Source organism: Peromyscus californicus, unplaced genomic scaffold (genome assembly GCF_007827085.1).
Source record: "Peromyscus californicus insignis strain IS unplaced genomic scaffold, ASM782708v3 Scaffold_16__1_contigs__length_79575227, whole genome shotgun sequence".
In the NCBI taxonomy this organism is placed as follows: domain Eukaryota; kingdom Metazoa; phylum Chordata; class Mammalia; order Rodentia; family Cricetidae; genus Peromyscus; species Peromyscus californicus.
This window is the reverse complement of record NW_026294458.1, coordinates 38,452,302-38,474,920: the sequence shown is the minus strand read 5'-3', so window position 1 is coordinate 38,474,920 and position 22,619 is coordinate 38,452,302.

Genomic DNA, 22,619 nt, shown 5'->3' with positions numbered 1-22,619 from the left:
AGTGCACTACAGCACAGAGGCAGAGAAGAGACACTGACTAGTCTTTTCCCGTGCTGAGCTCTTTCTTTCTGTTATGATAAGACTTTGCAGAGTATCAGCTTAGGGGTGAGTTTGATTGACTTTCATGTAAATAAAAAAAATGTTAATATTTTAAAATAGAGGGTTTTGGAGGTAGACAGTACAGTGGTTAAGAGCTCACAGAGCTAGAAGTTCTAGTGAAAACTTTCATGTTACTAACAGATTACCATGACCAAGTGAGCTGGCTAAACTATTTCCTTTCTTCATCTGTAAAATGAGGTTGACCAGTAGTCCTTACCTCACTGAGTTGTTAGAGAAATAGATGAAGGAGTGTGAAAAGTACACGAGGTGGATCCTTGCACACAATAAGTGCTTAACCACTATTTCAATCTGTTTGGTGTTGATTGCACTGTGAAATTCTGAGACTGTATTAATAAAATTAACCATGTATCAGGGGCAGAGCCAGTGACTAGTTGACAGGAATTAGCCATAGAGAGGAAGGAGAAGCCAGGAATAAGGCTAGAGGGACACACAGAAAGGAGTAGGGAAGGACTTTGAGATTGGAGGTCTTTTCGGTTTGGGACAAGTAGAGAGATGCTTCTTTTGCTGGGTTTCTGACCAAAAAGGAAAGTCACCAGGTTGCTTCTTGGCTTCTCTGATCTAGCAGGTTTTTGACCCAACATCTGACTCCTGAGTTTTTAGTGGCAAAAAGAATGATAGAGACTTAGTTAAAACCTACGTTTGGCAGCCGTGGCCAAGCTGGTGCTGGTGGGAGCAGAAATCCTGCCAGGCTACAGTCTGAATGGCAGGATGCTGACTGGGCCACAGGGTACAGATGGTAGTTAAAACAAATGCTAAGCCAAAGAAAAACAACAGTTGCATTTCTCACAGAGCAGGAAGACTTTACTCTCATGCTGCTTCCTGGTTCGGAATTCCTATCTGTGCCCTCTGTCCTCCAAGGGCCAAAGGCAGAGTTTTCTGTCCTGTCAGTCCCAAATAACCACACAGAGACTTATTATTGATTTTAAGTGCTCAGCCAATAGTTTAGGCTTGTCTGCAGCCAGCTCTTATAACTTAAATTAACCCATTTCTATTAATCTATGTGCTGCTCTGAGGCTTGTTTACCTCATCTATGAACTTCCCATGTTGCTTCTTCTGTGTCTAGCTTGAAACTCTCATGACTCCCTGACTCCACCCCTTCTTCCTCCCAGTATTCTTTCTGCTTTGAAAATCCTGCCTCACTATTGGCCAATCAGCTTTTTTTTTTTTTTTTTTTTTTTTTTTTGTTTTTCGAGACAGGGTTTCTCTGTGTAGCTTTGCGCCTGTCCTGGAACTCACTTGGTAGCCCAGGCTGGCCTCGAACTCACAGAGATCCACCTGGCTCTGCCTCCCGAGTGCTGGGATTAAAGGCGTGCACCACCACTGCCCGGCCAGCTTTTTATTAACAATGAGAGCAACACATCTTCACAGTGTACAGAAGGATTATTCCATAGCATTTTGGTCCCGTTAAAGGCTTATAAGAATAGCAAAACTTTGCAAACATATCAATTTGGAACGACAGCTTATTCAATTAACAAATGTATGAAATACTAATACAATTAAAACAAGAGAGCAACAACGTTGTTGTAGATGTGTAGAGGATGCTGGGGGCATGACATGGTGAGTGGGCTACAAACACTAATGCAGTGTCCTTCAAACTGCAGGTGTGTGTTTCTTAGTGGAAAGACAAATCGATTTAGAAAGTCATGGTCAAATTTTTTAAAAAATAGAACAGACATTTTTTTTCTATAATAAGGAAAAATTGTTTTGTGAATTTTGATAAAATGTAAAATGCATTTTTCAGTTTTTATATGTAGCCCTTGCTATCCTAGAGCCTGCAATATAGACCAGGTTGGCCTTGAACTCAGAGAAATCCACCTGCTTCTGGTCCTAAATGCTGGGATTAAAGGCATGTACTACTATGCCCAGTATTGCAATACATTTCTTATTGTGATTTCTCATTCAAAATTTAGAAAGCCATGGAACTAGAGAAATTTTTATTTTGACAATTAACAACTATCATTCTTAAATGACATATTTGTTAGTTGACTAGACTATTTCCTCTGAAGCCTTTGTTTTCGAGAAGGCTCTTCTTTATTTGCTTAGAGGAAATTTCCATTGCTGGAAGAGTTCAGAAGAGAACTGCCATGTAATAAATTTTCTGAACTGATCTAATCATAATTCATTCTCAACAATGTCTACCTTGAAAATAGGGCTTTTTTCTGATTCTTTTCAACAAAATGAAACAAAATCCATCTCAACAAAACAGATAGTGTATGTTATGTATTGTGAGACTGGAGTAGAGGGGAGGACTCTGCTGTGGACATCTCTTTATCTTTGATCCAGTGGGATTTTCTCATCTCTTTTAGCACTCACCAAAGACTACATCTGGCTACCTTAAACACACTTTCTGTACTGATCCTTGGTGATTCCCTTTATTCCTTGTCACTCTACAAACTGACTATAACTTGCTTTTCCTTCTACTGTTAGAGGGAAGGAGGTCCTGAGAGGTTTAAGGCAAAGCAAGAGAATACCTTTGCTTTCCTCTTCAACTTGAATCCTAGAGGCATTCCATCAGACAAATTAACCAATGCTCTAAAAAATGTATACTTCTTTTAAAATCAAGATATAATTATGAAATATATTATATAGTGCATGTAAAATGGAATTTAAGGGTGAGATAAAATAAGTAATACCACTTTAAATAATAGAAATAATTATTTTGCCAGTATTAACAATGAATACTTTTCTTACATTTTAAATCACTGTGACATCAAGAAACAAAGAAAGAATTCCCAGTATAATTAATTTCTATACTTGAACTTAGTGACAAAATATTATAAGAGAAAAATGTATCTTATATCAACCTAAACATCCAAATTAAATAGTGTACCATTGAGTATGTCATGCCTGTTTACAAGTCTTATACACCAATAATTATCCCTGGAGGTGGGTGGGGCATGGGCAGCCTCCAAAAGCACAGGGCTCAAAGGGAAATCCATAGAGTTGGCATGTACTAGATTTTTTTTTTTTATCTGAGGGGTTAGGGAAAAAGACACTCTCTTGATTGTTTCCTTCAGACATTTCCTTTTTTTTTTTCTTTTGCATTTTCTATTCTTTATTTTCCTGGTGATTTCCTTCTCTCATTCTTGATATTTTCCTTCTAACTCTATCTTTATTCTTAATGTTTTCCTTGTAGTTCATTTTAACTCTCTCATTCTTGATGTTTTCCTTCTAACTCATTTTAACTCTCTCATTCTTGATGTTTTCCTTCTAGTCCATTTTAACTCTTTATTCTTTCTCTTACAGCTTATATACTCCAGCAAAATCTTTCAGGCAATATAAAAATTACAATGTGGTTACCTTTTTTAAGTGAATGATTACAATGAATACAAAACAAATAGTAAAAAAATAAATAGCATGTTTTCCATGTCTCTTACATGATTAAACATTTTACATATTACAGGTGAAAAACAAATTATCCCACAGACCCATATATATTCATACACAAGTAACTTGTTATAGATTAACTGTGTAGGCAAGCAAGATATTTTTCTTGGTTAGGTCTTTTACTGGCAGATTGCAGTTTTGCAGTTACAAAGAGAGGGCCAATTACTTTATTACTTATCTTGAAAGGTAATCTTATAAGGAACCTTAAAGGAATCACAAACCTAAACTTTTATACATGAAAAAGAGTCAGCTCTACTTTAAATCTTTGGGGTGCATCAATAGTTTCTTATATCAGGAGACTGAGGGCAAAAATGGGCACAAGGAATTAATCATCACCTTTGATCGTCAACCAAACCTAGCAAGGAAAGTATGTTAACTAGCAACAATTGGGCTGCTTTGTATTTTTGACCTTAACCTAATGAATCTGTAACTCAGCTATGTGTGCTTGTGAATTTTCAATTGTTTTCTGTTTTTTTAATCTCAAATCTATTATCAAAACATCTGGTCTAACCTGAAGTTATTTTAAGGCTTTGTTTCAGCTAATGATGCACACCTAAACCTGTGACTGCCTCATTCAGCATTAAGAAAGTTAGGCATTTTGGTTGATTGTGTTTATTTTTACCGGTCTCTGTCTGTTGCAAAGAGAAGTTTCCTTGATGAAGAATGAAGATTACACTTATCTGTGGATATAAGGACAAATATTTAGAACATAGTTAGGAATTATCCTATTTAGCAACATAGTGGTTGTAGGTTCTCCTCTAAGACCTATAAGTTCAGTTACCTAGGTTTCTAGTATCATGCATGGATTCTCTCTGTTGAGCTGGTCTTAAGTCCAGTTAGAGACCTGTTGGTTACTTCCTAGATATGTGTGCCACTACTGTACCCTTAGGGTTATTGTGCCATGCTGGTCATTTTTGTGGTTCATAAACATCATACCTGAGTAGGACTATTGGTTGTTTCCCTACTTGGAAAGCTTGCATGGCACCTTTTGATGCCATGAAAGCTGGTCCTCAGGGAGGAGGCATTCAGGTCAGTTCCAGCTCAGGACCCTCTAGACCCTGTGTCTGAAGTGTGTTGTAGTGGTCTGAATAAAAATGGCCCCTATAGATACAAAGGAAATGGCATTATTGGAGGTGTGGCTTTGTTGGAATAGATGTGTCACTGGGGGGTGGGTGGGCTTTGAAATTTCAGAAGCTCAAACTAGGCCTAGTGGCTCACTGTTTGTTCCTGCTGCTTGGGAATCCAGATATAGAACTCTTGGCTATCTTTCCAGCACCATTTGTGCTTGCATGATGCCATGCCTTCCACCATGATGATAATGGACTAAACCTCTGAACTGTAAGCCATTCCCAATTAGATGGTTTCCTTTTTAATAGTTGCCATGGTCATGGTGTCTCTCCACAGCAATAAAACCCTAGCTAAGACAGTAGTATTTTCACAAATAGAGACCTTCTACCTCTGGGTGGGGCAACCAAAGGCAATGGCAATTGTCTTGAACAATCCTGACCAATAACTAAAAAGAGGGATTCTCATGCCTGGTATTTGGGTTTTTGCTAGATGGTCTTTGGCTCTTGGAGGGGGCATTGCAGCCTAGATGAGAAAATTTCATTTAAACTATATAAATATATTTATAAACTGACTTATGTGTATTTTAGGTTTTTTTTGGGGAGAGGGGTAGATAGTTAATAGCCTGACTGCTTTAACTTTTTAAACCATCCTTACTGTTATTTTACTCTTCTCTCTCCTTCTTCTTTATTATCTTCCTGCCCTCCCTGATTAGAGCCCAACCCTCATTTTCTCATTTCTCTGATGAGATCATTTGTGTCCTGCTATTCCCATTTCTATTGCTCCTCACCCCATACCCTGGAAATGGCCTACTTTTTACTCTCTGGGTTTCTTCAGTCACTCCAGGATATGTACTCACATATGACAATTGAGAGCGAGAAGCCTCCTACGAGGAAGAACATGAAGAATTTTTCTCCTTGGGTCTGGGTTACCTCACTCAGTATGATCTTTCCTAGTTTAATACATTTACCTGCAAAATTCATGATGTAATTTTTCTTTATGGCTGAATAGTACTCCATAGTATATATGTACCACATTTTTTGCTATCCATTCATCAGTTGAAGAACAGTTAAGCTGTTTCTATTTCTTGGCTATTGTGACTAAAGCAGCAATGAACATGGCTGAGCAAGTGTCTGTGGAGGAGGATGTCAAGTTCTTTCAGCATATGTTGAGGAGCTATACCATGATTTCTTCACCGTCTGCTTTTTTTAGGTGAATTACTATTATTTATTTTTTGAGATTATAATATAATTACATCATTTCCCTCCTTCCCTTTCCTTCCTTCAATCACTTCTTTTTCCCCATTCAATTTGTTTCTTTTTTTTAATTCAAAATTGTTTTTCATTTCACATACCAGTCACATTCCCCCTCCCTCCCCCTTTCCTTTCCTCCCCCCTCCCTCCCATGTATCCCTCTTGCTCTCTTTCAAATTCTTGGCTTCTTTTTCTTTAATAGTTTATATGTATACTAACATATATATTATATACATACATGTTACACACACATGCATACACACACACACACACACACACACACACACACACATATATATGTATACACACACAACTTGCTCAGTTCCTGTAATGTTACTTCTACGTATACGTTTTCCAGCTGAGTAGTTGGTATTGGATGACCAGCTGGTGTGCTCTTCCCTGGTAGACTAGTTCTCCCGCTGTCAGCATTCCTTAAATGACTAGTTAATTAAATTTGTCCTTTGACAGTTTCGCATCTGTATGTAATGCATACTGGCTCCTCACCCTCCAGCCTCTCCCATCTCCTTACTGTGAATCTGTATAAGTTTATTTCTCACAGTTACATCTATTTGTTTTGTTTTGTGAGCTACTCATTTTTAAGCAAGGCCATTTGTAGGACCATGGCTTTGGTGTTATCCATTAAAGCCTGGTAGACTTCAGACACAACTGAAGACAGTGGTTCTGCTTCTCCCAGATTCTATCTACAGTCAGCAGTTCAGCACTAATGGGAACAGCCTCATGAACCGTGTCGTTTTCCATGACTGATTTTTGTCAGAGCCAGTCTCCTAGGGACCTAATGCCTCTAACTACAGTTGTGAGTTCATGGTTGTAATAGTTGTGTAATGTATAGAGGATGGCATTTTGAATTTCTTCACCGTGTCTTCTGACTCTTGCATACTTCCATTTCCATCTTATTCCGTGTTCTTTAGTATGTAAATGAAAATAACTAGAGAATTGGTGTAAATGCCTTTAACTGTTACTTATTCTCAGAATCTCAGGCAGCTATGAGCCTCTGAATTCACTAGTGTTCACTGCAAAGAGAGGTTCTCTGATTAAAGCTGAGAGTAGCTTTTGTTTACGGGTATGAACTTAGATGTTTAGAAGGCAGTCTAGTGCTATGTCAGTTTAGTTAAACAATAGTAGTAAGTTCCACTCTTAAACTTATGGCCCCCTTAGGCATGGATTATTGACTGAGACTACAGTACCTGACATGGGTTCTTTCCCATGAGGCATCCTGAAATCCAACTAGTGAGTGGTTGATTACCCCCACAACAATCATGCCCCTATTGCACAGGTGGACACATATTGGCAGGTTGCTTTTTTTTTAGTTTGTTTGATTCTAGGGTTCATATCTGGGTAAGATCTTTGATGCCTTGATGCATATTTAGATTGTTTCTGTATTTTGTTGATTGAGAATAATGCTAAGATCAACATAAGAGTGCTAGTGATTTTTGATATCCTGATTTCAATTTTTTTGTATTTATATATTCCAAAATGAGATTATTCAATCATATGTTAGCTTTATTTCTAAATTTTTGAAGAATTACTATACTGTTTTCCATGCTGGTTGTACCATTTTGGATTCCTACTTCGATTGCTCAAGGGTTCTAACTTCAAGCTCTCAATTTGCTATTTCTGAAATGTATAAAACTCTTAGGAGAGAACACACAGGAAAAATTTCATAATGCTGGGACAGACAATGTTTTCTTGAATGTGATATCAAAAGCATAAGCAACAAGGAAAAGGAGGACCACCACAGACTTCAAAACTTCTGCACAACAAAATGCAGAGGAAATGTAGGAAATGGATAAGGGACCATATATCATAAACTATGTATCAGATAGAGTTAATGTATACATCTATAGTACATTTCCACAATTCAGTCACAAGGAAATAACACAATTAAGAACACAAAGTGTCTGAACAGCCATTTCTTTTAAGACAGCATACAAATGGCCAATGGGTACACAGCAAGGTCTCTAATCATCAGAGGACTGCAAATCCGAACTACAAGGGGAGCCAGCTTACCTCAGTTAGAACAACGATTAGGGAAACAAACAAACGAAAGATAACAAGTGAAGCTTCTCTTTTAACCCAAAAGAAGAGCTTTTATCTACTTTTTTACTTAAAATCATGTGCAAGGACACATCCTACTGATAAGCATACATGTTTCGAGTTTAGCAAATTTGTATCATTTGTCTTTCCAGAAAAGAAGAACAGGACGTTTCACCTGTAAGGGTCGTAGCTTTTAAGTGCTTTGTGAGAGTAAGGAGGAGTTTCTTGAGTTACAAAAGACTTTCATAGTTATATTACATCTCATTATTTTTTTTTTTTTTTTGTGGCTCAGACTTAATATTATTATTTATAAGTTCCATTTCTTAGATTTAGTTACAATTTTTGCAAGAATCACAATAAAATTGCTCTCTAATATTTCCTGTTATGTCATTGATTCCAAAATCCATTTTGTATGCAAATGATCCATTTTACCTAAATTTCTTATCAACTAACAAAGACCTCTTGAATTTTTGCTTTAGCAATATTATACAATTGGTAGGGATATGAGAGTTGTACATAATAACTAGGAATGTCTTATAATAACTAATATTTACTTTTATGTCTGATAAAAATATTGTCTTCAGCAATATTTTGTTGATATTTACTTCATTTGAATTCTATACTATAATATTAGTAATAATATTTATTTAAACTATTATCTCTAAATACTTCATTCATACTATATTCCCCATTTTTTAAACCAGAATCATTTAATTATTTTACATCTCTGTAGCACTTAAAATTTTCTTTTTTTTTTTTTTTTTACTCTTTTTTTTTTTTTTAATTTATTTTAATTTATTTTGCAATACAATTCAGTTCTACATATCGGTCACGGATTCCCTTGTTCTCCCCCCTCCCGTCCCCCTCACCTTCCCCCCAACGCCCCCCCCCATTCCCATCTCCTCCAGGGCAAAGCCTTCCCCACAGACTGAGGTCAACCTGGTAGACTCAGTCCAGGTAGGTCTAGTCCCCTCCTCCCAGGCCAAGCCAAACAATCCTGCATAGGCCCCAGGTTTCAAACAGCCAACTCATGCAATGAGCACAGGACCTGTCCCTCTGCCTGGATGCCTCCCAAACAGATCAAGCCAATCAACTGTCTCACCCATTCGGAGGGCCTGATCCAGTGTGGATCCCTCAGCCATTGGTTCATAGTTCATGTGTTTCCATTCATTTGGCTATTTGTCCCTGTGCTTTATCCAACCTTGGTCTCAACAATTCTCGCTCATATAAACCCTCCTCATTCTCGTTGATTGGACTCCCAGAGATCCACCCAGGGCCTAGTCATGGATCTCTGCATCCAGATCCCTCAGTAGTTGGATGAGGTTTCTAGCACAACAATTAGGGTGTTTGGCCATCCCATCACCAGAGTAGGTCAGTTCGGGCTGTCTCTCGACCATTGCCGGCAGTCTGTTGTGTGGGTATCTTTGTGGATTTCTGTGGGCCTCTCTAGCACTTTGCTTCTTCCTGTTCTCATGTGGTGTTCATTTACCATGGTCTCCTATTCCTTGTTCTCCCTCTCTGTTGTTGATCCAGCTGGGATCTCCCGCTCCCCCAAGCTCTCTTTCCCTGGACCCTCGCCTTTCATTACCCCCACTCATGTCCAGGCTGTTCATGTAGATCTCATTCCATTTCTCTGTCATTGGGCGATCCCTGTGTCTTTCTTGGGGTACTGTTTTCCGGGTAGCCTCCCCGGTGATGTGAGTAGCAGACAAGTCATCCTTGTTTCATGTCTAGTATCCTGTTATGAGTGAGTACATACCGTGTTTGTCTTTCTGAGTCTGGGTTACCTCACTCAGGATGATTTTTTCTAGATCCATCCATTTGTCTGCAAACCTCATGATGCCATTGTTTTTTTCTGCTGAGTAGTATTCCATTGTGTATATGTACCACATTTTGTTTATCCATTCTTCAGTTGAAGGGCATCTGGGTTGTTTCCATGTTCTGGCTATTACAAACAATGCTGATATGAACATAGCTGAACAAGTGCTCTTATGGTGTGGTTGAGCATTTCTTGGGTATATGCCCAAGAGTGGTATAGCTGGATCTTGGGGGAGATTGATTCCCAATTTTCTAAGAAAGCGCCATATTGATTTCCAAAGTGGTTGTACAAGCTTGCATTCCCACCAGCAGTGGAGGAGAGTTCCCCTAGCTCCACATCCTCTCTAGCATAAGGTGTCTTCAGTGTTTTTGATCTTAGCCATTCTGACAGGCATAAGGTGGTATCTCAGAGTTGTTTTGATTTGCATTTCCCTGATGATTAGGGATGATGAGCAATTCCTTAAATGTCTTTCGGCCATTTGAGTTTCCTCTGTTGAGAATTCTCTGTTTAGTTCTATAGCCCATTTCTTAATTGGACTGTTGGGCATTTTGATGTCTAATTTCTTGAGTTCCTTATATATTCTGGATATCAGTCCTCTGTCAGATGTGGGGTTGGTGAAGATCTTTTCCCATTCTGTAGGCTGTCGCTTTGCCTTGTTGACCGTATCCTTTGCTCTACAAAAGCTTCTCAGTTTCAAAAGGTCCCATTGATTGATTGTTTCTCTCAGAGTCTGTGCTACTGGTGTTCTATTTAGGAAGTAGTCTCCAATGCCAATGCGTTCAAGACTACTTCCTACTTTCTCTTCTAGCAGGTTCAGAGTAGCTGGATTTATGTTGAGGTCCTTGATCCACTTGGACTTAAGTTTTGTGCACGGTGATAGATATGGATCTATTTGCAGCCTTCTACATGTTGATATCCAGTTTTGCCAGCACCATTTGTTGAAGATGCTTTCTTTTTTCCATTGTGCACTTTTGGCTTCTTTGTCAAAAATTATATGTTCATAGGTGTGCGGATTAATGTCAGGGTCTTCAATTCAATTCCATTGGTCCACATGTCGGTTTCTATGCCAGTACCAAGCTGTTTTTATTACTGTAGCTCTATAGTAGAGCTTGAAGTCAGGGATCGTGATGCCTCCAGAAGTTGTGTTATTGTACAGGATTCCTTTGGCTATCCTGGGTTTTTTGTTTTTCCATATGAATTTGAGTATTATTCTTTCCAGGTCTGTGAAGAATTGTGTTGGTATTTTGATGGGGATTGCATTGAATCTGTAGATTGCTTTTGGTAAGATTGCCATTTTTACTATGTTAGTCCTGCCTATCCATGAGCATGGGAGATCTTTCCATTTTCTGACATCTTCTTCAATTTCTTTTTTCAGGGACTTAAAGTTCTTGTCATATAGGTCCTTCACTTGCTTGGTTAGTGTTACCCCAAGGTATTTTATGTCATTTGTGGCTATAGCAAAGGGTGATGTATCTCTGATTTCCTTCTCCACTTCTTTGTCCATTGTATATAGGAGGGCTACTGATTTTTTTGAGTTGATCTTGTATCCTGCTATGTTGCTGAAGGTGTTTATAAGCTGTATCAGTTCCTTGGTGGAATCTTTGGGGTCGCTCAAGTATACTATCATGTCATCTGCAAATAGGGAAAGCTTGACTTCTTCCTTTCCAATTTGTATCCCCTTAATCTCCTTATGTTGTCTTATTGCTCTGGCTAGAACTTCAAGTACTATATTGAATAAGTATGGGGAGAGTGGACAGCCTTGCCTCGTTCCTGATTTTAGTGGAATTGCTTTGAGTTTCTCTCCATTTAATTTGATGTTGGCTGTTGGCTTGCTGTAAATTGCCTTTATTATGTTTAGGTATGTTCCCTGTATTCCTGATCGCTCTAATACCTTTATCATGAAGGGGTGTTGGATTTTGTCAAATGCCTTTTCTGCATCCAGTGAGATGATCATATGGTTTTTTTCTTTGAGTTTGTTTATATGGTGTATTATATTGACGGACTTTCGTATGTTGAACCACCCTTGCATCCCTGGAATGAATCCTACTTGATCATGGTGGATAATTGTTTTGATGTGTTCTTGGAGTCTGTTTGCCAGTATTTTATTGAGTATTTTTGCATCAATGTTCATGAGGGAGATCGGTCTGTAGTTCTCTTTCTTTGTTGTATCCTTGTTTGTTTTAGGAATTAGGGTAATTGTAGCCTCGTAGAAGGAGTCTGGTAATGTTCCTTCTGTTTCTATTGTGTGGAACAATTTAGAGAGTATTGGTATTAACTCTTCTTTGAAGATCTGGTAGAATTCTGCGCTGAAACCATCTGGTCCTGGGCTTTTTTTGGTTGGGAGACTTTTAATGACTGTTTCTATTTTGTTAGGGGTTATTGGACTATTTAAATAGTTTATCTGGTCTTGATTTAACTTAGGTATGTGGTACCTATCCAGAAAGTTATCCATTTCTTTTAGGTTTTCCAGTTTTGTCGAATAGAGGTTTTTGAAGTATGACCTGATGATTCTCTGGATTTCCTCAATGTCTGTTGTTATGTCCCCCTTTTCATTTCTAATTTTGTTGATTTGGATGCTCTCTCTCTGTCTTTTGGTTAGTTTGGATAAGGGCTTGTCTATCTTGTTGATTTTCTCAAAGAACCAACTCTTTGTTTCATTAATTTTTTGTATTGTTCTCTTTGTTTCTATTTTATTGATTTCAGCTCTCACTTTGATAATTTCCTGGCGTCTATTTTTCCTGGGAGACTGTGCTTCTTCTTGTTCTAGAGCTTTCAGGTATGCTGTTAAGTCTCTAGTGTGAGATTTCTCCAACTTATTTATGTGGGCATTTAGTGCTATGAATTTCCCTCTTAGTACTGCTTTCATAGTGTCCCATAAATTTGGATATGTGGTGTCTTCATTTTCATTGATCTCTAGGAAGTCTTTAATTTCTTTCTTTATTTCTTCCTTAACCCATTGGTGATTCAGTTGGGTATTATTCAGTTTCCATGAGATTGCAGGTTTTCTGTAGTTTTTGTTGTTGTTGAAATCCAACTTTAGACCATGGTGGTCTGATAGAACACAGGAGGTTATTCCAATTCTTTTGTATCTGTTTAGATTTGTTTTGTGGCCAAGTATGTGGTCAATTTTAGAGAAGGTTCCATGGGGTGCTGAGAAGAAGGTATATTCTTTTTTGTTAGGATGGAATGTTCTGTAGATATCGATTAAGTCCATTTGAGTCATGACATCAGTTAAGTCCTTTATTTCTCTGTTAAGTTTCAATTTGGGAGATCTGTCCAGTGGTGAAAGTGGGGTGTTGAGGTCTCCCACTATTAATGTGTGGGGTTTTATATGTGATTTAAGCTTTAGTAATGTTTCTTTTACATATGTGGGTGCCCTTGTGTTTGGGGCATAAATATTCAGAATTGAGACTTCATCTTGGTGGATCTTTCCTGTGATGAGTATGTAATGCCCTTCTTGATCTCTTTTGATTGATTTTAGTTTGAAGTCTATTTTGCTGGATATCAGGATGGCTACACCCGCTTGTTTCTTAAGACCGTTTGATTGGAAAGTCTTTTCCCAGCCTTTTATTTTTAGGTAGTGTCTATCTTCGAATTTGAGATGTGTTTCTTGTATGCAGCAGAAAGATGGGTCCTGCTTTCGTATCCATTCTGTAAGCCTATGTCTTTTTATAGGTGAATTAAGTCCATTGATATTGAGGGAAATTAATGACCAGTGATTGTTCATTCCTGTTATTTTTTGGTGGTGATGTGTGGGTACTTCTATACGTTGGGGTTTACTGCTGTGGCTTTATCTGTTGCCTGTGTTTTCGAGGGTGTATCTGACTTCCTTAGGTTGGAATTTTCCTTCTAGTGCTTTCTGTAGGGCTGGGTTTGTGGATAAGTATTGTTTAAATCTGGCTTTGTCATGGAATGTCTTGTTCACTCCATCTATGGTGATTGAAAGTTTTGCTGGGTATATTAGTCTAGGCTGACATCCATGGTCTCTTAGTGTCTGCATTACATCTGTCCAGGTTCTTCTGGCTTTCAAAGTCTCCATTGAGAAATCGGGTGTTATTCTGATGGGTTTGCCTTTATATGTCACTTGGCCTTTTTCCTTTGCTGCTCTTAATATTCTTTCTTTATTCTGTACATTTAGTTGTTTAACTATTATGTGGCGAGGGGACTTTTTTTGGGGGTCTAGTCTGTTTGGTGTTCTATAAGCTTCTTGTATCTTCATAGGCATTTCCTTCTTTAAGTTGGGAAAGTTTTCTTCTATGATCTTGTTGAATATATTTTCTGTGCCCTTGAGTTGGTATTCTTCTCCTTCTTCGACCCCTATTATTCTTAGGTTTGGTCTTTTCATGGTGTCCCAAATTTCTTGGACATTTTGGTTCATGACTTTGTTGGCTTTAGTGTTTTCTTTGACTGATGAATGTATTTCTTCTACTGTATCTTCAACGCTAGAGATCCTCTCTTCCATCTCTTGCATTCTGTTGATTATACTTGCATCTGAAGTTCCCAATCGTTTTCTCAGATTTTCTATTTCCAGCATTCCCTCTGTTTGTGTCTTCTTCATTTTTTCTATTTCCCTTTTCAGGTCTTGGACTGTTTCCTTCATTTGTTTCATTGATTTTTCTTGATTTTCTCTCAGTATTTTATTGTTTTCTTCCAGGACTTTATTGATTTCTTCTAATTTGTTTGCCCTTTCCTCTAGTTGTTTACAGCGTTCTTCACATTTTTTTGTCTTTTCCTCTACACAAGCCTCTAGCTTCTTCATGATGTCATTCATAAGGCTGTTTTCTTCTGCTTCTTCCAATTTCTGATGTTCAGGTCTAGGTGTTGGAGGAGGGCTAGGGCCTGGTGATGCTGTATTGCTATTCATTTTGTTGTATATGTTTCTGCCTTGACGTCTGCCCATCTCCTTGTGCTTCGTTACTGGCCTTATCCGCACACTTGGTTCAGCCAGACCAGTGTTCCAAAAGGGAAGTCCGGAGCAAGATGGGAGCTGGGGGCCGGCCTCTAAGTCTCAGGAAGAGGCTTGGGGCTCAGGCGGATGGGCGTGGGGGCAGGGCGTGGAGACTGCAGGGCCTGCCAGGGGTCTTGGAGAAGGGGATCCTTCCCGGTGGGGCTAGCAGGGAACCTGCCCGGTGGCCAGAACCTGGGGCCAAGTTGGGCAGGTCTTCCCTGGAGTGGCTGGTGCCCAGGGATGGGGTCTGGGGCAAGGAAGGGTACTCACCAGTTTTCCAAAAGGGAAGTCCTGAGCAAGATGGGAGCTGGGGGCCGGCCTCTAAGTCTCAGGAAGAGGCTTGGGGCTCAGGCGGATGGGCGTGGGGGCAGGGCGTGGAGACTGCAGGGCCTGCCAGGGGTCTTGGAGAAGGGGATCCTTCCCGGTGGGGCTAGCAGGGAACCTGCCCGGTGGCCAGAACCTGGGGCCAAGTTGGGTAGGTCTTCCCTGGAGTGGCTGGTGCCCAGGGATGGGGTCTGGGGCAAGGAAGGGTACTCACCAGTTTTCCAAAAGGGAAGTCCTGAGCAAGATGGGAGCTGGGGGCCGGCCTCTAAGTCTCAGGAAGAGGCTTGGGGCTCAGGCGGATGGGCGTGGGGGCAGGGCGTGGAGACTGCAGGGTCTGCCAGGGGTCTTGGAGAAGGGGATCCTTCCCGGTGCGGCTAGCAGGGAACCTGCCCGGTGGCCAGAACCTGGGGCCAAGTTGGGCAGGTCTTCCCTGGAGTGGCTGGTGCCCAGGGATGGGGTCTGGGGCAAGGAAGGGTACTCACCAGTTTTCCAAAAGGGAAGTCCTGAGCAAGATGGGAGCTGGGGGCCGGCCTCTGAGTCTCAGGAAGAGGCTTGGGGCTCAGGCGGATGGGCGTGGGGGCAGGGCGTGGAGACTGCAGGGCCTGCCAGGGGTCTTGGAGAAGGGGATCCTTCCTGGTGGGGCTAGCAGGGAACCTGCCCGGTGGCCAGAACCTGGGGCCAAGTTGGGTAGGTCTTCCCTGGAGTGGCTGGTGCCCAGGGATGCTACATCTCATTATAAACCGTTGTTGCGGTCTTCCTTTTGTAAAACCAGCTATATCAATGAAATTCAGAAGCACTTTGTGCATGTCTGCTTCATCTGTTTTGTTATCATTGCTCGCCTTTGCATAATGGAGTGTATAAATTTTGTGTGATTTGCCTTCTCTATTAATAATGACTGGACGTCATTATTAATTTTCATTGTATTCAAAGCAGCTACTCCATCAACAGTTCAAACTACTATTATACACACATGTGTATGCACAATAGAAAATTGTTATAAATAGAATAAATCTTCAGATAAATTTTTGTATGACTGCACTCAAGAAAATTAGTGTACTATATTCTGTTTTATGGTATATTGTGTGTGTGTGTGTGTGTGTGTGTGTGTGTGTGTGTGTGTGTGTGTATGTCTGTATGTGATGCACCTGCATGCATGTGAAAGCCAGAGGATAACTTCCAGTGTTGTCCTCTTTTTAGTACGTCTTTTATTTTTTGAGATTTGTGATTACAATATAATTATACCATTTCCTCCATTCCTTTCCTCCCTTCAAACCCTCCCCTATAACTCTCCTTTCTCTCTTTCAAATTCATGGCCTCTGTTTTCATTAATTGCTGTTACATGCGTACACACATACACACACACATACACACACACACACACACACACACACACACACACACACACACACACACGTTCCTGAATATGACTTGCTCAGTTTGTATCATGTTCCTTGTATGTATGTTTTCGGGACTGGCCCTTTGGTATTTTGGAAGAGCATACTGATTGCACATCCAATCTTCTTGGTTTTTTTGAAACAGTGTCTTACTTGATGGCCTAGAACTCATCAAGCAGGCTAGGCAATGCTGGGATTAGAAGCACACTACCATGCTTAGCTTTTTTTTTTTTTTAATGTAGGTTTTGGTGCTTGAACTCAGGTTCTCAATTTTTTCTGTGATGCACTTTACCCATTGAGTCATCTCCCCAGCCCCAGTGTTTTTATATATGCCATATTTAAATCTAGAGTATTCTATATGCACCAGATGATATTTTCAGCCAAATGTATAGCAATCTTCCTACACTGGGTAATGCTTATTTCTTCGACTCTGCAGTGTTTTTCTCTCTTCCAACAGTATTTTCCAACAGGATAACGCACTTTTATTTGTAGTCCATATTATTTCTCCTGTATTATGTCAGTTGATTTTATGTGTGAAGAATGATGTTTTCCCATGGTATATGATTTCCTCTAAGTCTCAAGTTAGAGGCACTTATATAATGTTTCATGAAATAATATAAGGCCTATGTTAACTACTGTATGACATTTAAATTCCTACCAAAAACCTGGTGGGACTTGTTTCATCTTCTGTTAGTTCGTCTCTTACTAATTATAATGGTGGCATGGTTTGAATAGGCAATGTCCCTCATGGGCTCATGCGTTTGAACACTTGGTCCCCAGCTGGTGGTACAGTTTGGAAAGTTGTGACACCTCTCAGAGCTCGTATCCTGCATTACTGAGGGTAGAACTAAGGTTTAATAGCCCAGCCCTACTTCCTGTCTGTCCTCTACTTCCTGACTACAGCAGCAACGTGAACGGTCCTCATACTCCAGCCACCATGATAGACTGTAGCTCTCCACAGTCTGTGAGCCAAAATTGGCCCTTCCTCTTGTAAGCTGTTTCTTGTTGGTGTAGCGTCATAGCTGTGAGAAAAGTAACATAGGTGCCTCTCAAATGACCACTAGCAAATATTTTAAGGTATAATATCTACTTAGAACCAGATTAATCTTTCAAGATAGTGATTATAAAGACATGTGTTGTCTCCATGATTATTAATAATTTTGGCTAATTCTTGTCCAGTTAAACTCTTAATGTTTTTACCTATTTGTATAGCTAAATGACTTGGAAAAAAAGCAGAAAAAAATTACTTGGGACCAAAGCATAAAGTCTATTATAATCTTGTTCCTGTATATTATCTGAGGCAACATATTTAGAAGATTTTCATAATCTTATTATGGAATTTTTCAAAGACAATAGCAGAAAAGTATAATGTACTTGGTATGCCCAATTGCCTAGCTGCAACAATGATCACAGGATGACATATCTTGATTTATAACTCTTTACTCTCTTATATCTCAAATTATTTAAGATAAATTTTCAGATAGCATGTTTTATATATACACATTTAGCATGTAGCTCTAACAGTGAATAAAATCCTCAGCCAAAAACCTAATAAAATTTAAAAATTAATGCCTTAGTTAAGGTTTCTATTGTGATAAGACGCTGACCAAAAGCAACTTAGGAGGAAAGTGTTTATTTCAGCTTATAGTTCCAGGTAACAGTCCTCACTGAGGGAACTCAGGGCAGGAATTTAAGCAGAGAAGGAGCCTGGAGGCAGGAAATGAAGCAGAGCCCATGGGAGAATACTGCTTACTGGATTGCTTTTTATAGCTTGATCAGCTTGCTTTCTTATACAACTCAGGACCTCCTGCTCAGGGGTGGCCCTGCCCACAGCGGGTAAAGCTCACATCAATCAAGAAAACCCCCACAGACTTGCCTGCAGGCTAATATTATGGAGGCATTTTCTCCATTGAGAGTCCTTCTCAAATGACTCTAGCTTGTGTCAAGTTGAGAAAAAACTAGCCAGAAAAATTGATCCCTTTTCAAATTGACACACCAATACATTACTATTAAACCACAACCTTTTCTTTTTTGTTCATCCCCAAGATCTCATACTAATAGCAATACTGAAATATTAAATATCCCAATGTTTAAAAGTTCCCCAGTCTTTAAAATGTTAACATTTTTAATATCTAAATATTCTTAAAACATTTGAAGTCTTTTTCAAAGTTCAAAGCCTTTCTAAAATATCCAAAGTATCTTAAAGTATCCAAAGTTTTTCTGAAATATCCCATCTCTCTAAAATTCCAAAATTTCTATAAAATTTCAAAGTATGTTAACTGTTGTCTCCTGTGAAATAAAATAACAAGTTAAATACATTCTTACTCCAAGGGAAAATAACCAGGGCATAGTCATAATCAGACCAAAACAAAACCAAAATTCAACCATGTAGAAAGTTCATGTAGAAAGTGCTTGACCTCTGGGACTAACCATTCTATAAGCTCCAAAAGACCTTGGCAATACCATTTCTCTGGCTCTGCCATCTGAAGTACACACAGCTTGTCTCCTAGATTCAAGCCTGCTCTATTCCACAGCTGCTTCTCTCCTTGGTGCTCATCCCATCCCATCCCATCCCACCTCACCCCACCCCATCCCACCCCATCCCACCCCACCCCATCCTATCCCACCCCACCCCATCCCACCCCACCCCATCCCATCCCATCCCATCCCATCTCATCCCATCCCATCCCATCCCATTCCATCCCATCCCATCCCATGGTACTGGCATCTCCAAAACACTGGGGTCTCTGATGCAATTGGGTGGTATCTTCACCAACAGCCTCTCTTGGGCTGTACTCAGGCATTTCAGCCCTGTCACATTGGGCCAAGCCTTAATTTCTCTTCATGTGCCTTTCAATACTGGGGCTACTGCAAATGAGGTGGCACCTTCATCAATGGCATTTCCTGGCTGCTCACAGTGCCAACCCTCAGCAGCTCTCCATGACCATCATGCCTTCAAAACCAGTACCACCTTGGAGGCTCTGACAAATTATGAAGTTCAGCATCCACCACAAGATACAGCTTTTGCTTGCTTTGGATCATAGCTTTTGTGTGCTGACTCTGAGAAAATACTTACCAGAGGATCTGACCTCAGTGATGGTGGTATCTTCTTAATCACTGCTAATTTCTCAGCTTTAGCTAAGCAGAATAAATTGCAAAGCAAAAGTCCTACTTTAGTATTTCTGGCCATTTGTTAACCACAGTCAATTTTTCAGCTCTAGTTGATCAGAACCACAGATCTTAATTCAAAATATCACACAAACAGCCCTATGGAGTCTTGCTTCTCTCTGAAACTTCAAACTTCTATCATTTGCATCTCTTTCAACATTCTTATCTTCCAAGCTCCCACAGAACATCCCACTGAGCTCTGAGTATACATACATTGGCTTTCCTAGTTGCAAATGTCTTCTACAGTCTTCCCCAAACCAATAAGGACTGGTCTGTCATAGTAATACTCCACTCCTTTGTACCAATTTCTATCTTACTTAGGGTTTCCATTGCAGTGATAGAACTCCACCAAAAGCAACTTGGCTAAGAAATGGATCATCCTTTTCTAGGAGACAGTCTTTTGGAATTGGTATAAAAAGAAATATGTGTGGCCAAGAGACATAAATTTTAAAGTTGATATAGCATAAATAATACTTAAAACTATGAGAATAAAATACATGAAATAGACCATAAATGAAAATTGAAAACACATCAGAGCATCTTTAGGAAGGGATCAAAGATGATAGAAAAATAGTGTAGTTCTGGGGCCTTGGAGGGAGGAGTGAGGAATGGAGGAAGGGACAGGGAGTTTGCTGCTATGGAATTCAATGAACCAAGGAAGAAAAAAATACACACTGCTTTGAAATTATGCTTCTCTCTCCTTGGATACCTTATGTTTTTGAGATTGTTGTCTAACTTATCTGAGTCTTAGTTGCATCATTTTTGATTATCATTAAAGGAGATAATGGAAGTCGAGGGAGGAGTTTGGATGGGAAAGCAACAGGAGTTGTCTTGGCAATGTAAGATGGGAGGTTTGGAGGTAAGGGTAGAGCAGATGTTCTGTCAACCCTAAAAGCTTATGAAATATGAACACATGTATAGTAATATTTAACATCCCAAGATGACAGGATATTTTTCTTCTTCTTTTTCTTCTTCTTCTTCTTCTTCTTCTTCTTCTTCTTCTTCTTCTTCTTCTTCTTCTTCTTCTTCTTCTTCTTCTTCTTCTAAGTCACTCTGCAAACTACCAAGTCTTGGGTATGTATTTCTGATTACTGAGAATTTGAATGTCAAAGAGAATTGAATACCCATATATTGACTACATTTTAGAGTAGATGTGGTTGGGATGGCATGTCATGAGGAAGCAAGATGGAGAGAGTTGTCAAGGCTGTGACCTTGAGAGTGCTGTGGGATCGGAGGAGGTTAGAGGTCATTCAGACTTTTTTTTTCTTCTTCCGAGACAGGGTTTCTCTGTGTAGCCCTGGATGTCCTGAAACTTGCTCTGTAGACCAGGCTGGCCTCTAACTCACAGAGATCCACCTGCCTCTGCCACCTATGTGCTGGGATTAAAGGCGTGTGCCTACACCACCTGGTTTGGTCCTCAAGGCTTTAAATTTTGCATCCTGCTGTTCTTATTAGGTGGCATCCATAAGGATATCTTGCTTTGTCCTTTCACCACAGAACCATCTGGAAATTACAAGTGTCTAAGACCACAGGTCAGATCATGTCCTTTTACATTCATTCTGAACACGATGCCTGGAATACGCCACAGTGTCTTCTGACTACACACTCTCATTTCATACTACAGGAGTGACAGGGGAAGAGAAAGGAGTCCTATGCCACAGGGCCTTGCCATGTCCATGGTGTGAGGCTCCAGCTAGCTTCTACTCACGTCACTGTGAGTTCATGGTGCGAGTCAAATGTTACTCATAGATCAAACGTTCTTAATACAATTCCACCTAGCTGCACAGAGTGTTCGCAGGCAAATGCTTTAATCTCTTGCAATTTCAATTCTGTGTGACTGATTGATTAACACAGTAACATGAGCAAGCACGGAGCAGAAGAGCTTCAGGTGACACATTCAATTAACACCATTCAGGCAAGAAAGATAAGCATTCTGGCATGAGACAATTACGAATTACAGATTAATGAATGTAGTTTCTGCTTTCGGAGATTTTTGTATCGCGTAGTCTGAAACACTGGGGTCAACATTCAGTCTGCTCAGAAGGAGGTAGGAGCAGGCCAGGGCAGGGCATCAGACTAACATGAGCTGTAGCTTTGGCTCCATTGGCAGTTGAGATTAGATAGACTTACTAAACCTAATCTGACCTCTAGTGGCACCATGTGCTAATGAGCACACTTGAATTCCACTCAGATTTTTTTTTTCTTTTTGTGTGACTCCTACCATCATTTCATCTTCGTCTGGACAAAACCTTACGGTTGATCTGTTGGGCAAGCTTCCTCCAATACTCCATTTTACAGGTGAGGCGACTGAGGCCGTATTTAGTGATCTGATCAAAGCTGAAGAATTAATAGAAAATTCAGATCATAGGTTTTGATGCTGTCATGGCAGTGTGATCAGAGGAAAAAATATCAATACACAGATATATAAAATTGTTGAAAGGAAAATATCAGAGCTATGAAATTAATGGGTTTTGGAATTATCTAAGTATATTTTTGGAATTATCTAAGTCAGACTTACTGACTAATGGACACATAAAGGGTGAATATCTTAGATGTTTTTCCCTTGAAATCAACATAACCACCCTAAAAAATATGAGTTAATGAAACATTTTCGCTGATGGAATCAGTAACAATTTTATCACAGTTCAATACTTGACCAAAAGTCTTGTTCAAATAGGGTCAAGGTATGAATGACTCTTTGTGTGCTCCTTGCATTTTAAATGAAATCCCAGTTCCTGTGGAACAGTGGGAAGACAGCAGGGTTCAGGTCTGAGCGACAGGTTAGAACGCTGACTTCAGTGTCTGAACATTTGACTACTGTTTGAATCTAACATGGCTTCCACAGGCTCCTGTGTGACTCTCTTGGGAGGTTTTGAAACCTTTAGGAGGTGGAACTCAACTGGAGCAAGTAAGTAATGGTGGGTGCTTCTTGGAAGTATCTTGTATCCAGCCTTTCCTGTTGCCCTTCTGCTTCTTGTCCTCCACAGGGAAGCTCCCCTTTCACATGTTTTTTGACACCATGGTGTTTTGCTGAAGACCCTGGGACCAAGAAACTGTGGATTGAAATCTCTGAATCTCTGCGCTAA